Source organism: Corvus cornix, chromosome 12 (assembly GCF_000738735.6).
Source record: "Corvus cornix cornix isolate S_Up_H32 chromosome 12, ASM73873v5, whole genome shotgun sequence".
Taxonomy (NCBI): Eukaryota; Metazoa; Chordata; class Aves; order Passeriformes; family Corvidae; genus Corvus; species Corvus cornix.
The window spans coordinates 1,832,964-1,847,185 of record NC_046342.1 but is presented as its reverse complement, the minus strand read 5'-3'; the positions used below and the strand labels follow the sequence as shown (position 1 = coordinate 1,847,185).

General features: G+C 45.1%; 1 long non-coding RNA gene across 1 annotated transcript; it reads left to right on the top strand.

Annotated features, from left to right (window-relative positions):
- The first annotated feature begins 514 nt into the window (after positions 1-514).
- On the top strand, positions 515-12,524 carry LOC109145991. Its single transcript, XR_002047741.3, has 5 exons — positions 515-896; positions 1,532-1,654; positions 2,435-2,553; positions 5,256-5,345; positions 6,252-12,524. It is a non-coding gene; the product is annotated as an uncharacterized LOC109145991 (long non-coding RNA).
- The last annotated feature ends 1,698 nt before the right edge of the window (positions 12,525-14,222 follow it).

Sequence of the window (14,222 nt, the reverse complement as noted above, 5' to 3'; positions counted from 1 at the left end):
TTAGGGTCAGAAAAAATTGAGTGAAACAGAAGCACTTCTAATAAAAATAAATGCTGTTTTTATTCCCCGTTAGAAAAATTTCCTTCTCCTTGAAGGACAGAGTATTCTGTGACAAATGTTCTCATTCCTCTTTTATTTTTAATCCAAATTCCCAGCTGTGATTGGCCCCAGGTCACATGCTATTTGTTCTGCCTGAACATCCTCGGATGATGGCAGAAGTGGCTGTGAGTCATGTTCTGAGAGAGGCTGCTCTGCACATCCTGTAAGTCAGAGGGGGACAAACTCCGCAGGGCAGCAGCTCCAGAGAATTCCCTCTGTGTGTACAGAGAGGTGATTTGTGCACATCCTACCCCCACACTTTAGCCAGGGAAGATTGATGGGGCAGTGGCCTTGCCTGGCTGCTGGCAGTGGAGGAAAAGCTGTGCCGGCACCAGAGGAGGGGACAGCAGAGAGAGCCTGGGCTCGCCCACAGCAGGGGCAACGTGCCAGCTGTCAGGGAGAACGGGAGGGAAATCGCTGCTCCCGAGGTGCTGCAGGACAGCTCTGTAAACAGAGTCACCCCGTGAAGAATTACTGCCATCCTGCTGAAACCTCAGCAGTATTTGGGTAAACAGCTCGAGAAATGCTGAGCAGAGAAGTGCTGGGACTTGCGTTTCCACCAGCTCTCCGCAGCTCCCTCCCTGGACTTCTGACTCTGCATTTTCACTCAGTTGTTCCAGCAGGCAGCTGGGTGACATCTAAACATCTTAAGTGGGCTAAGCTGCTCTGATCGCTGGATTTCTCCTCCTGCTTCCCTGTCTTGAAGGAAGCCTGTGAATTTCTGGTGGCTGATCACTCGGTGTCACTTTGTTTTATGGCTGCTTCTGGACAGGAAAAGCCTTTCCAGACACTGAAGAGTGAGTACCACTGAGTTTATGGCTGGGTGCCACTGCTCTGCTTGTGAAGATGAGAACAGGAGCATTCACTCCATGAAATATTTGCTGTTTTTCCTAATTCAACAAAATGACTCATTTTTAACTTCTTGTGCCGTCCACGTGGCCTCTGAGGCACTGTCCTGCAATCAGTGCTCTGATGTAGGAGAGTACAGGGTCCCTCATGGTAAAGGATTTGTCTCTGGGGCCATGGTGTGACCAGCAGGTTTTCCAAAGCAACAGGGGAGTGATGGGGAATATTTTCAGCCTGGTCCTGGGTGTGGTTCCACGTGTGCCACCCCAGCAGGTACACAGAACTCTCTCGGGGGGTTTTGTGACTGGCAGCCACACCTTTGACAGAGGCATTCTGGATATCCAACACTCCAGGTTTAACACCCTGCCTCTACCTCACAACCTCCCAGGAGCTGGGGATACTTGATAGGAAGAGTTTTTATTGTACTTTCCCAAGGAGTAGCTCTAAGAAATGCAATCAGTGGGATCAACAGCAAATTTCAGCTGCTTCTGCCATGTTCCTCCAAGGCTTTGAGAAGAATGGCTGGATTTATGGAATCCTGCTCAGGCTATGTCTAATCCATTCATTTCCTCCTCTTTTTATACAGATGAGATCAAATCTCTGGAGAATGAAGTTTTTTTACCTACAGAACAATGGGATTCATCAGCAAGGCTGGTTGAGAAGTCCCTCTCTGCAGACACCAGCCTGGAAAGCCACTTTTGGAGCCCAGGTTAATCCAGCATTTGTAACCATTCCCTCCTGACCCTGCTGAGCCTACCAACAACGGTGCTCACTGATTTTCTGGTCCTTTGCTGTAAGAACCAGGGTGTTTTCTGTAAATTTGGCTGTGCTGTGCACAGCCCATATTTCATCCCCTGGGCACTAATCAATAGTTTTGCTGGTATGGAAAATCTCTTGGTTTGTGTCCAATATGATGGATTTTTTTTAAGGAACGTTTGTATGAATTTTTTTCATACAATTTTTCCATTTTTTTTGTAGCATTTGTGTGAAGCAGAAATAGCAGCTGCCTCCTGAAGCAAGGCCAGCATCAGCCTATTTTTCTAAATTCTGGAATTATTATAGTTTAACTCAATGCAGTTTCTGAAATCTTTTTGTGATAAGCACAGCCCTGTTGCATTTCCCAGCTCAGCATGGCAGCTACAGCCATTTGCACTTAACCTGGGCCCTGAAGTTTTGTGTACCAGAAGCTGCAAATAACACCAGAGCTGAGCTGCTGCTGATTAGAGATAATTATAGATTGGCCAGTTAATTTCTAGAGCAATTTTTAAGCTTTCACAGGAGGAGGAATGGAATAATTTCTTGTCTTAGCAAATGATTGCTATTTGTATGCAACTGCGTTAAGGACAGCTTTGCATCCAAATTAGTGACTGGAATAGAGCCTGAGCTCCGAGGCAATCAGTGGGGATGGCTGAGGGCATGAGTGACAAACCTCTTCACATTTTCCCCAGCAGTTTAAATACAGAGAATTCAGGTTGCCTTCCTCTTCCAGCCAGCACAGGCACGGAAATTGCTGTGCCCTGACTCAGCAGAGGAGGGAATCGCCTTTTGCAACTGCCCCACGCCAAGCACTGAGCCTGGACATCAAAACTGATCTTTCACAAGCACTCTGTAAGTGAAACCTGTTGGTGCATACAGTGTCTTCTCACCACAGGGGTGACTCAGCACGGGGGCAGCTCAGTGTGGAAAAAGGAAGTGATGGAGGCAGCAGGGACAGGACTGTCAGATGACCACTGGTGCTGGTCACAGGACAGGGGTGGGTCAGCATGTGCAGAAACATTTACGGCTAAAGGATGCTCCTGGTGGGCTAATTTTAGTGCCCTAATTTATTCTGGAATGGAATAAGGAGTCCTTGTCAATGCAGAATCGTCGTGGAAGGAGCTGAAGGGTTCACGCAGGAAAAATGTTAAATTATCTGATACGGTTTTAAAAGATGATTAAGTTCCAAAAGAGGCTGTAGATGAAACAATAACCAGGTTATGCTTTATCTGCTTATGCCAAAGTTATGGAGAATGGTTTGTTCCTTCCTTTTGGTGCTGCTTTGGGCAAAGGGGGCAAACACTTCCTTGTGGGCAGGAGCAGAGGTGAGCAGGGCGTCCATTGTCAGAAAACCTGCAAGCCTCTGTTTAGCAAGCTTTGACTTCTGCTTCAGTCCTGAATTCAAATTCTTGGTGAATCCTGAACTCTGTAGCCAAAAAAACTCTGGGGACGCTCTTGGAATAATCCTCAGGCTGCAGAAAACGAAGGGATAATTCTTGGCAGGATGCTCCTGTACTTCATGAGAGCCTTTCCAATCCTCCTGCTTTATTAAACAGAGAAACTGCTCTTATTAAAGAGAGAAATTCTCCTTCCTTTAAATCTCAGCCCTCCACATCTCCGTGGAACAACTCCTTTATTCCCGCGGTGCCAAGGCTGGCCCATAAATCACACTTGTACAACAAATAGGATTAATTATAGACCCAGAAATAGTCTTGCCCACATTCCCACCCCTCCACAGCCCACAAAGTCCTGTGGCAATTGAAATATGTGGATTATGGGTTGCTTCCCCGGGGTCACTGGAAAGCTAAGGACAGATGCTTGGAATCCTCTTGCTGTCAGGAATGCTGCTCCTCTCTCAGACATTAGTACCAAATAAATAAAGAATCTAAGGCCAAGTTGGTTTTTACTCTATTTTGAAACCTCATGTTGATGCAACATGAGGCCTTGCAATAGCGCTATTTGAAAAAGACAGGGAAAGTTTCACCTCAGGACCAGACAAAATCTCATGAATTTCATTAACAGCAGGGATTTGGTGCAGCTCCAAACTGGGAAGAGCTGCTTGTGGTACACTGCCCTTGGTGGCCTTCCCATGTCTTCAGAGTGATGGGAATCACAGAATCCCAGACTGGTTTGGGTTGGGAGGGACCTTAAAGCCCATCCAGTGCCACCCTTGCCATGGGCAAGGACACCTCCCACTGTCCCAGGCTGCTCCAAGCCCAGTCCAGCCCAGCCTTGGGCACTACCAGGGATCCAGGGGCAGCCACAGCTGCTCTGGGCACCCTGTGCCAGGGCCTGCCCACCCTGCCAGGGAACAATTCCTGCCCAATCTCCCATCCATCCCTGCCCTCTGGCACTGGGAAGCCATTCCCTGTGTCCTGTCCCTCCAGCCCTTGTCCCCAGTCCCTCTGCAGCTCTCCTGGAGTCCCTTTCGGCATTGGAATGGGATCTGAGCTCTCCCTGGAGCCTTCTCCTCTCCAGGTGAACACCCCCAGCTCTCCCAGCCTGGGAATGAAGCCCAATGACCAAATGTTCCATGTTGAGAGGTCAGGGAACATTCCCATGGGGAAGGACACGAGGGGCTGGGTTTGCAAATGCAACTGGAAATAATGGAACATAATTAAGACAAAAAAACTTGGTTAAAAATTCAAGGAGTACTGAAAGACCATAAATCTGAGAATATTTTTTCCATGAAGTTCTGCTTCTTGGGATCTTAAAAGCAAATGTACCCTGGATTTTAGGCTAAACCTTAAAGTCACTTAATCTTCCTGAGGTGCCTCTTTCTCTCAAAAGAGTTTCTCACAACTAGAGACGGTCCTAAAGAGGAGTAGGGGGTTTGTCCTGCACTCCTGCAGTAAATTTCACGGAATTCCTGACATTTCTCTCCCCTTTTTTTCTCCAGTCATTTCTCTTCACTCAGAGTATTCCCTCCTTCCTGGCATCCATGTGAAGAGCAAGCCAGTGTTTCTGAGCCAGGAAGGGTAAAGGGACCAAAGGCTGGAATTGTGGCTGGCACTGCTGCAGGGAAGAAGGGGACAAATTCTAGAAAGCTTGAGGAACACTGAATTGTTCCTTTATGGCAAGGAGCTCTTCTAGGATTTATCATTCTGTTTATGCTCGGCAGTTCGGATCGAAGAAATACACAGTGGCAGATTTTTGAGCCTTGAAAGAAGCCTTAAAACATTTCATAAAGGCAGAGCAGGAGATGATTCAGATTGGGTTTGCTTTCAAAGTCCTCTGTGATTTTCTCAATTTTAGCAGAAGGGAGGAATTCACTTCAGGATCATCAGAAAATGTATTTTGAGGACATATTGCTATTAATGATCAGCACAGACCTAAAGAGAGCCAGCAATTTTGCTGTAGAAAACTGTTCTGTATGGGCTAAAAATCCTTTTTATCCCTTTCACCACTTTTATGGTTGTAAACATTGCAGCACTAGTTCCATAAAATGAAGGTTCTGGGCATTTGTCTGAAAAAACCTCTCCTAGAATTAATGATATTGACACTGTTCCTGTGTTTTAAAACATTCACTGGCTGTGTCTGCTTCAATTTTCCAGAGCAGCTGATGCAGCGACACTTCCCTCCTTCCCTGAGGACTGGATTTACTGCCAGCATGAGCTGACTGCCTCTGGAAATTCTGCAAACAGGTAGGAAATCACTACCAGACAGAGTTCCACCTCCTGAGAGTGCCACCAGGACACTGCACAGCAGAGCCAGGCTGGCACTGTGCCCATCTGTCCTGTGGCACTGCTCAGATCAGCACTGGGTATCTCTGAGGGGAGCTGCTGCTCTGGCACCTCCTTTTTGTTTTGGCTGTGTGAGGATAAGATCCAGCAGGCTCCTGTTTTTCTTATGGGATAAGCTGGTGTCCACTGCCTGCTTTCTTCCCTGGTAATTAGCATCTAATTGTGATTAAATGCTGCCTCAGAGAATGTAAAGTACAGCCCACCCCTGAACCCTGCTGCTCAAATACAGCAGCCTGGATTTGGACATCCTGGGGTGCAAATAGATGTTGTTATTGTGTTTTAAGTAGTGAAGTCCATATATTTAAGTTATTTCTGTGCACTGGGATTATTTAACATTGCAGCAACGTGGCAGAGACTAAACAGTGGAGTTTGCCTTGAGGTTCTGATATGTGGGAGAACCAGTGGGGAGATTAAACTACAGCAGTCAAAATTACAGTGAGGAGCTCCAGATCTTTCCTAATTCTAAACCTCTTATCTGAAAAATGAGAGGCAGAACTTAACCTGAGCGCCTGCCTGCCTTTCAGTGCTGTGTGTGGTCATTCTGCACCCCTCTGAACAGATCACAAGTGTGAAGGAGCAGCAGGGCTGGCACTGCAGGGGGGTCAGACCACAATTCCAAAATCCATCTCGGTTTGTGGGACACAGCTGGAAGGAGAGCTGCTGTCCTGCTGCATCCAGAGCTGGCATCAAGGGGAGGGATTCTTGCCTCTGAAATGTGGTGTAACCTGGCTATTACTTGGTGAGAATGAGCTCAAACCCAGGCACTTGAGGTCGATTTCTCAAATTTCACACCTTTTTTTCCCACAGCCATGGTTCCCATTCCAGCAAAGACAGAAGACTCTGCAGAAATACAACAGTGGATATTCACTTTTCACATCTTCCTTTGAGGCAGGAGGAAAGCTCACACTGCAGATTAGACCCACCTGGGTCTGGTACAGTTCAGCGATTCCTAACCCTTTCCTTTTTTTTGCACATTTGGATACTTCAACTTGCCATCCATAGAAATGTGGATTTCCACGGGAAGACTTTGATTCACAGTGCATTAGAGAGCTTTTTCAAATTCCTGCTGCTTACCTATGAGAGCAGAATATTCCTCATGGAGCAGGGAGGTTTATGGAGATTTTAAACGTGCATTATAGATACTTACTAGGATGAAGCAGTACATTTGCATTTAGATAGATGCTGCTATGGCTGTGAATACGTAATCATTTTGAAACTAATTTTTGTCAATGAGCTGCTTTTAAAGGGTTCTTAAAAAGAATTATAAGAAACAATAGATCTTAAATAACAGTATTATTCTCTGTTAATATCAAAATTAGTGGTATGTGAGAGACTTCATTCCTTTTTGCAAATAGAGGAGTGAGTAACTGAGGTGTTCCGTGTCCAGTGCCTGTCAGAATGGGCAACACAACCCAGAATTCAAATTTTTATCTGCCTAGACCCTGGTGCCTCTAAACAGCCTGCTGGAAAGGTGTCAGAAATGTGGCATTTTTGTGAAAGTCTGTGAGGAAAGTGTATAGACCTTGCACAAGAGTCTGTCACTGATTTATTTATTCCAAGTATTGGAATGCAACCACGAGTCATTTTTTAATCAGACAGTGTTCTCTGGGGGGCTCGGACACCCATTGCAGGAATTGATGCAATCGTGCTCCAGTCTTGCAATGAGCTGTGGTCAGAGTTTGCAAGACTTTCCCTAAATTCACGTTTCTGCCATCAGGCTGGCACTGGGCAGCCCTGCTGGTGACGGAGATGGGATCCAGCACTGTCACAGCCCAAGATTTCTGCCTGACTCCAAGGGTATTTACTTGGTATGGTTTCTGTAGTGACTGACAAGGACTGACACATCACTCTGATGGGTGTTGGAGGACAATAATCACACATTTATGTGTATGACAAGTTACACTGACTGCAGACACTGCAGAAACCTTTTGGTTGCCAAATCCTGGCAAGTTTAGCATGGGTTCTGGAGCACGAGATCAGAGTCTTCCATGTTCTTTGCATGTGCCCAAAACGAAAAGGTTCTAGAGGTCAGATTAGGCCCTCAAATCCATCCGTGCTGCGCCCCATGTCAGCAAACCCTCAGTGACCCACCTGCCACAATGACTTTGTGCAGGTGTGATTGGCAGAAGCTCAGAAAACAGCTCTGTTCATAGTTCCAGGAGATGAGCTGTAACCAGCAGTTCACTCTCTTGGCATTGTGTTACCTCTACAGCATGAGCAAAAATGGAAAAGAAATCCCTTTTTTTAGCTGCTCAGCTGAGATGAGCTGAGGACAGCACTCTCCTGAAGCAGCAGCTCTGGGAGCTGTCTCGTTTTCGGAGGAGAGCTGCACTTCATCTAAACCAAACAGCTCGTGAGTGGATCTCAGGGAGGCTGAGCATGAACCCACTCCGTGTTCCAGCACTGCTGAGAGCCAGGTGACACGGGAGAGGATGTTCTGTCCCCTAATGGTGTGACAAACACTCCAGGCTGACCACCCCAGCACTGCTGTCACCATCAGAGTGTTGATTCAACAAGGTGGGAACAGGAGGGAAAAGCAGTGGCTCAGCACAAGCTGGAGTTTGGCAAACAGCACTGGTGGGCACAAATCCCCCTCCCTAGGAAAGGAAAATCATTAAATTAATTTAAATTCATTTAAAAGCTGGATCTCTTGGATCTCTCCATTTAAAATAAGGCAGCAGCCTGCTCAGAAAAACTGCACCAACAGCTCAGCAGGCACCTAAAAAAATCTGTCTTTTGCCACCTGGTTCCCAGGTTGTCATCTGGTGGTGTTAAACTTTTGGTGAGAGACTTGCAAGCCATTTCCTGTGTCACACATCCACTGATATCTCGGTTCTGAAAGGGCAGGATGGGGGCTGTGCCCACCACCCCCCAGACTTCCACAGGGAATAAATAACCCCACGTGCCAGGCAGTTCTGCTGTCAGACGTTTACAGGCAAGAAAATGAAACTCCTGCTCACTGTGAGTCTCGTGCTACGAAATTCAGCCCTGGTGAAACCCTGAAGCTGTAAAACTGGGAGATGCTTTCCGAGAGATAAGAACAGACCCGGGTGTCAGGAGCTTCAGAGCCTTGGCAGATGGGACTGCAAAGCTGCTTCTGACAGAAAACTGAGCTGAGCCACGGGGAGATGAATGAGCTGACACCCAGAGTTCAAGTGTGGGGAAGTTTATTTGGCCTGCAAATGTCTTGATTTCCAGCCTGCTGTCTATACCCTTCTTGGGACTAAAAATAAACCTCCAGACACAGTAAAGAAAGTAATTTGCTGGCACTTGGGCCTGGTTTAAGAATCAAAAAAGAAGGAAACATTAGTCGCATTTCTGGAAAAAGCACTTAATCAGCAAACCAGAGTTCCTTTAAAACCTCACTATGGTTAAGTCTCCTTCCTTTTACCAAGCTGTCTTCCCCTTCAAGCCTCAATAATTTTTTTTTTCCCCAACAAAAGACAGAAATAGTTTTAGAGCAACTTTTACTAATGCTTACTGTGGCATATCGTGCTTATAAAATCTTTTTAATCCGTAACCATTTAACTTTCCTTGGCAAGATAAATCCACAGCGATACAGATATTTTGTAAATACCACTCCAACTCAGCATCTGAGTCAGAGCAGATTGTAAAAGAAAGTGGCATTTCAAACAGACTGGGGCTTGCAGGGCAGCAGGACACAGTAAGAAAGAAATTTAGAATGAAGCAGAGTTGAGAGTTCAGGATGTTCTGCATGGCACAGATGGCAACTCTGTGCCCTGGACTTGTGTGAGGGCATTTCTGAGGTCAGCAGCCCTCCCTGGGGGAAGTGAGTCAGCAGAAGCATAAGTGATTTCAACACCTTTGGTATAAATTCCATAGATTAGTAATAGGAACTTTACAAAACTCCTGCTAATTCGGGACCTGTGAGACTTTCCACTGAGTAATTTTAAAAAATCACACACACTGCCACAATATTTGCATTGCAGCAGTGCTGAGGACTCGAGCAGGAGCAAGATTTTACTTTGCTGCGTTTGAAAACAGCCCCTGCCCCAGAAAGGGGTAAGGCAAGACACCAGTGTTGTAAGCCAAGTGAATGGAGAACATTAAGAATGAGGATAATCATGTTATTGAGACAGAAATATATTGCTATTTATACCACAATTCAAAAGTTCTAGAAAAACATTTCTAGCAAAGGCAGATATCTATAAAATGTTTATGTTGGTAAGGAAAACCAGTTGGAAAACACACACAAATCGAGGTGAAAAGAAAGATAAAAAAGCAGTTTTCAGGGGAAAAAAAATATTAAAGACCCAAATAAACTCACACAATTATATCTAAAACAAACTGAGCACGTGTAAGCTGTTCCAGACCTTAAACCCTTTCAAAAGCATCCCTGTGAGCCTCCTCAGAGGGGTATTCACCAGGGTGCTCTCTGGTTACAGGTGTTGTTCCTAATCCAAGACCCAAATCCATAACCCAGAGGCCTACAGGCACTTCAGGGAATCGTGATTCTCCTGTGGGACTGTGTGGCTGGATTGAACACATCCATCTATAGATGGAATTTTCCATCAGTGGCAGGTTGGAGGTGTTAATTCAAATTTCTTTCATTTTCCTCTAATGTTCCAGGGCACAACAGGCTGGAAATCCCTTACAGGAAATATGATAAATGTAGAAAGCCAAAGCATTTTAGATCAGTAAATGATGTGTGTCATTCCTACCTGCTGCTGTGGGGGAAAGGATATGAGGAATGGGGTGTTTATGTGGAGTTTTGCTAATCTAATTATACATTTTGCCCCACACATCTGAATGCCAATATCCAGTTGTTACTTGACTGTTAATGAACCCCTTCCCTGGTGAGACAAAACCCAATCCTGTCCTAAATTGCTCAGTGGGGTTCACAGGGACTGTGCATCTCCAGACACAGCCACCCAAATTGCCTGGCCACACTCCCCTGCTCTGGGTTTAGATAAGAAGCAAAAGAATTGGAGCTTGTTGGGAATTTTATCATGTCTGAAAACGCAGGAACATCCAGGAAAGGCTGCTAAAACATCTGTGGGGTTTATCTGGGGCCACTCCTGGGCAGGAGCAATCCTAAGGGGAAAGCTCAGTGAAGACCCAGCGCCTCAACTGGAGTTAAACACACCTTGAGTTAGAGGTGAGCTCCAGGTGTGCCATAACAGCACAGCACATCACAGGAAAAATAAAGAGCTTCTCTTCTTACTTCATACTTCCAACAGTTACGTAGCCAAGGTGTAAAAAGCTGCATTTTAATGAAAGCCAAGCCTCTGTAGTGTGGCAGCTTCTGCATTCATATTTCCAAGTGAGATGCCACAGAAAATGCCATTCTCCAGGAGAGCAGAGGGATTTTCACCCTACAGTGCATCCTCTGAGGGAGGTTTGGAGCACTGCTGACTGGTTGCACTGCTCAGAAAAGTCCAGAGCAGCCAGTTCTGTCCTGTGCAAACCTCTCTAATGTGCTCATGTTGTTAATACAGTCTTATTAATATGTTCACAGAAACACAGCCACTTCCCTCAGTGACCACAACCATATCAAGGTTTAAGTTTTTAATTCTTAACATAATAAATTCTGGATCATCCCCTTCTTTTCTGCCCCCTGATTTCCAAATCATGTCTTGCTTACACATCCTTCACTGCTAAATAATGCTTAAATTCCATTTTATAGACTTGATTTCTTCCTACAAAGACTACTTTAGCTGGTGTAGCACGTCTATATGAGCAGGATTTTAAATGGCCATGCCTGACCTGCCCATTCCAGCCATGGGTGGTCACCCTTGTCTGAGTTCTGAAAGGTGTTTCCTAGATAAACTACCCAGGTAAACGGGGTAAACTACCTCAGATCAGAGTGAAAGTGCTCTTTCACTCCATGGCAGTTGGACCAGTCATTTTTTAAGGAGAGGGAATGATCCCAGGTTTGTGCTGAATCTCACTTTCCTGGCAATAATCAGGAGGCAGATGTGAAAACAAAGCCCTGGCTCTGTGAGCCTGATGTTCACCTCTGAAATTTTGGTGTCTGTGCAAGAGATTTGCTGTGTGGCTCAGGGAAGATGCAGAACCATCAGGTGGAGATCACACATCCTCCCCAGCTACTCCAGGGATGTGAGATGCCCTCAAAACCCACACAAAGGCCTGCCTGTCTTTTACAGAGCTGTACAGATGGGAACAAGATTTTCTTGCTGTTTGCACTTCCTTTTATGAGTTATTTACTTTTATTTTTTTATCTGTAGCCTGGGTTTGAGACACTCCTGTGCCCACAGTTCTGCCTCTGGGGAATCCAGTCAGTGGCTGTTTGTGGCTCAGTCATTGTTCAAACAAACCCACAGCACACCAGAGCTATGTGAAGAGAGCCAGCCTGGTTTATACAGTTTATAGGTCTATCCTACATAAATAAAATTACCTTTTTTTAACATGAATAGGCCCAAACTTGCCATAGTTACTGCATTTGCCAGAACAAAACAGGCAAGGCCAAAATAAGTTCAGAACTTTCTGTAAGAAGCTTAACAATCTTTGAAAGCTCTTTGTCATTCTTTTTTATCAGAGTCCATTCCCAGGATCATGTAATTAAAAATCAGCCCTTCAGTTCCAGGCTTGTGACAATCCTTGTCAGAATCCCAGAATATTCTGAGCTGGAAAGGGCCCACAAGGATCATCAAGTGTGGATCCAGCAGCAGATGCATGACAAACCTTCAACCCAACATTCCCGTGGCTGAGACACCAAAAGCAGCAGAGCCCAGCAGGTAATGGGGAGATGGAAAAAGGGATTTAACCTGCACTGGGCTTCAGAAGGTGCAGAGAGAGGTGAGGAGCAGAACACAGGAAGGGCAGGGACAAATGAGCCAAGGAACTGCACAAAGAAGCCCAGATGAGACACCAAACCACCAGGAGCTGCTCCCTCACTTTATGACAGTAATTGTTTGCCTCTGTGTGCTCATAAAGGCATTTCAAATAAACAGAACATTTCCTACTATAGGCCATGGCACTGTTTTCTTCCTGGTAAAAGTTTCAAGAATGCCATAGGAATATTAAGATGCTGACATGTGAAACTCAACAAAAGAGCGACGAGCCTTTTCCTGTTATTAAACAAACGGAAAGTAAATACTCGAGATTGGGATATATTCCACAAGAGGATGTTCTGGGTCTGGTTGGTTGGGGATTTTTTTTGTATTTAAAAACATATATACCTTTGGCAACAAGTTGGTATATTTGTTTCACTTCAGCTCTTAGAATGTGATGATTTAGGGAATTTTCTTGATTTGCTTGTTATTTTGTCCTTCTGGCAGCTGTGACACATGAACCTAGACAGCATTTGGGACAAGCTCTGAGACACATTTCAGGTAAAATCTGAATCCTGTAGGATTGTTTCTGTGCAGAAATCTTAAAGCACATTCCTGGATCAGGCACAGTCCAAATTAGATGAAGTGACACCAGATTTTCAATTTGTTAGATAATAAAATAACCTATTCTGCTTCCTTAGCATTGTAAATGAGGTAAAAGTTTTGGAGTCAAACTCGGGTTTAGATGTTACACTCACAGCTATGGGAATGATAACTCACTAGAGCCTCGTTTGCATGTGGTCCTGGAAGCTGCCTTAAAATGGTCTGGCACAGAGCATTCCCGAAAATCTATTCTATCCTTACATTTAGCAAACTGAAAATGCCTGGGAAACCAGAAGAAAAAGAGTGAAAGAAAGAAAAACCTGCTGGGTTATTCCTAGAACGGAATTCAGTAATCTTCATTTCAGCTCCTTGGAATTCCCTCATATCTGAATGAAATCACAGCTCTCTGACCTCTTAGTAATGAATGGGGGTGCAAATCACAAAAACAAGCAGTGAAAAGCATCTTCAGTAAATGAGCACCGAAGCCCAAAGGCTGCTACCTACAGTTTGTTTAAAACTGGGAGCATGAAAAGGTGCATGTGCTCACTTAGTGCACCAAACTGTGCCTTCCAGCACCCATTAGATAGCCAGGAAAAGTAGGTAAATATTGGGCATCAATATTTGGAGAGAAATGCAATGAGCAAAGCAGTTGTTTAACAATTAGGCAGGTGTTTCTAAAAATCTGAGCCACTGCTTTAGGGCTCTGCGTTCATCTGAACTCAAAAAAGGGCCGTGCAGAGGAAAACTGGAAGCCAAACAAAAAAGAAAATTAAAAAACCCACTGAAAACCTGGAAAGCTTTTTCTATTTGCTCCTACAAGTTAATACAAAGCACGTAATAATTTGAAAAACGTTAGGAAAAGCAAGAGAGGCAATAATCAATATCTGAAAAGTCTGCCAGCCCTCACAGGCCCCGTTTGAGTGTCTAAGATGTGCAATTTAAAGGTGGGTTTTGAGTGTTTTGTGCCTTTTTAGACACAGGCCCAGGTGCACACTTGACTAATATGAAAATCTATCTCACATTTACATCTTGCAGTGGAGCAGAACAATTGTTCTGCATTTTGCACGGGGCTGTGAGGGGAGCCCTAAGTGAAAATTGCTGTAACATGGACACCTAGTGGAGACACTCTTGCCGTGCTCTTTCCGATTGGAATACACACCACAAATGGAACTTTTACCGATCATCTCGCTGGAGCCTGGAGTTCTGTGCCCAGCCCAGTGCTGAGCCACACCAGGTGAAGGTGATGGAGTCAGGATTTGGCCAAACAGAAGCTGTGCCTCATTGAACAGCTCACCCAGGGGACTGATGGAGCAGAAAAACTAATGACCCATGCAGAAACAAAATGGTTCTTCAGCAAAAGGTAAATAAATCTGGGACTGGAGCTGGAGGCCTGGGTGAAAATCAGGGGGTTTAAGTGCCC